This window comes from Physeter macrocephalus, chromosome 18 (assembly GCF_002837175.3).
Source record: "Physeter macrocephalus isolate SW-GA chromosome 18, ASM283717v5, whole genome shotgun sequence".
NCBI lineage: Eukaryota > Metazoa > Chordata > Mammalia > Artiodactyla > Physeteridae > Physeter > Physeter macrocephalus.
Window position 1 is genome coordinate 106702873 of NC_041231.1, and position 1446 is coordinate 106704318.

The following is a 1446-nucleotide window of genomic DNA, read 5'->3' on the forward strand; positions in this document are numbered from 1 at the left end:
TTCTATTTTTAGTTTTTTAAGGAAACTCCATACTGTTCTCCATAGTGGCTGTATCAATTTACATTGCCACCAACAGTGCAAGAGGGTTCCCTTTTCTCCACACCCTCTCCAGCATTTATTGTTTGTAGACTTTTTGCTGATGGCCATCCTGACCGGTGTGAGGTGATACCTCATTGTAGTTTTGATTTGCATTTCTCTAATGAGTAGTGATGTTGCGCATCCTTTCATGTGTCTGTTGGCAGTCTGTATGTCTTCTTTGGAGAAATGTCTGTTTAGGTCTTCTGCTCATTTTTAGATTGGGTTGTTTGTTTTTTTGATATTGAGCTGCATGAGCTGCTTGTATATTTTGGAGATTAATCCTTTGTCAGTTGCTTTGTTTGCAAATATTTTCTCCCATTCTGAGGGTTGTCTTTTCATCTTGTTTAGCCATCTGTCCCTGGACTTTTGTTTGTTGGAAGATTTTTAAATACAGTCTCAATTTCAGTGCTTGTGATTGGTCTGTTTATATTTTCTATTTCTTCCTGGTTCAGTCTCGGAAGGTTGTGCTTTTCTAAGAATTTGTCCATTTCTTCCAGGTTGTCCATTTTATTGGCATAGAGTTGCTTGTAGTAATCTCTCATGATCCTTTGTATTTCTGCAGTGTCAGTTGTTACTTCTCCTTTTTCATTTCTAATTCTGTTGATTTGAGTCTTCTCCCTTTTTTTCTTGCTGAGTCTGGCTAATGGTTTATCAATTTTGTTTATCTTCTCAAAGAACCAGATTTTAGTTTTATTGATCTTGCTATTGTTTCCTTCATTGCTTTTTCATTTATTTCTGATCTGATCTTTATGATTTCTTTCCTTCTGCTAACTTTGGGGGTCTTTTTGTTCTTCTTTCTCTAATTGCCTTAGCTGGAAGGTTAGGTTGTTTATTTGACATGTTTCTTGTTTTTTGAGGTAGGATTGTATTGCTATATACTTCCCTTTTGGAACTGCTTTTGCTGCATCCCATAGGTTTTGGGTTGTCGTGTTTTCATTGTCATTTGTTTCTAGGTATTTTGTGATTTCCTCTGATTTCTTCAGTGATCTCTTGGTTAGTTAGTAGCGTATTGTTTAGCCTCCATGTGTTTGTATTTTTTACAGATTTTTTCCTGTAATTGATATCTAGTCTCATAGCGTTATGGTTGGAAAAGATACTTGATACGATTTCAATTTTCTTAAATTTACCAAGGCTTGTTTTGTGACCCAAGATATGGCCTATCCTGGAGAATGTTCCATGAGCACTTGAGAAGCAAGTGTAATCTGCTGTTTTTGGATGGAATGTCCTATAAATATCAATTAAGTCCATCTTGTTTAATGTATCATTTAAAGCTTGTGTTTCCTTATTTATTTTCATTTTGGATGATCTGTCCATTGGTGAAAGTGGGGTGTTAAAGTCCCTTACTATGATTGTGTTACTGTCAATTTC